The sequence below is a fragment of the Branchiostoma floridae genome, chromosome 1, assembly GCF_000003815.2.
Source record: "Branchiostoma floridae strain S238N-H82 chromosome 1, Bfl_VNyyK, whole genome shotgun sequence".
NCBI classification, from domain to species: domain Eukaryota; kingdom Metazoa; phylum Chordata; class Leptocardii; order Amphioxiformes; family Branchiostomatidae; genus Branchiostoma; species Branchiostoma floridae.
The window spans coordinates 20,376,104-20,376,891 of record NC_049979.1 but is presented as its reverse complement, the minus strand read 5'-3'; positions in this window follow the sequence as shown (position 1 = coordinate 20,376,891).

Sequence of the window (788 nt, the reverse complement as noted above, 5' to 3'; positions counted from 1 at the left end):
CAGGCGGCCAAACTTGGTATGATTCGAAAGGTCTATTGGTGGGTACTTTTAAACTGAAAACCGTTTTGAAATTGCGCGCTTAGTTGTCGAGATCTGAGCCATAACCCTAATTCTTACCCTAACCCCAACCCTAAAAAAGCCGTAACCCTAACGTGTGTTCAAGGCGGCCAAACTTGGTATGATTCGAAAGGTCTATTGGTGGGTACTTTTAAACTGAAAACCGTTTTGAAATTGCGCGCTTAGTTGTCGAGATCTGAGCCATAACCCTAATTCTTACCCTAACCCCAACCCTAAAAAAGCCGTAACCCTAACGTGTGTTCAAGGCGGCCAAACTTGGTATGATTCGAAAGGTCTATTGGTGGGTACTTGTAAACTGAAAACTGTTTTGAAATTGCGCGCTTAGTTGTCGAGATCTGAGCCATAACCCTAATTCTTACCCTAACCCTAACCCTAAAAAAGCCGTAACCCTAACGTGTGTTCAAGGCGGCCAAACTTGGTATGATTCGGAAGGTCTATTGGTGGGTACTTGTAAACTGAAAACCGTTTCGAAATTGCTTGCTTATTTGTCGACATCTGAGCCATAACCCTAATTCTTACCCTAACCCTAACCCTAAAAAAGCCGTAACCCTAACGTGTGTTCAAGGCGGCCAAACTTGGTATGATTCGAAAGGTCTATTGGTGGGTACTTGTAAACTGAAAACCGTTTCGAAATTGCGTGCTTAGTTGTCGAGATCTGAGCCCTAACCCTAATTCTTACCCTAACCCTAACCCTAAAAAAGCCGTAACCC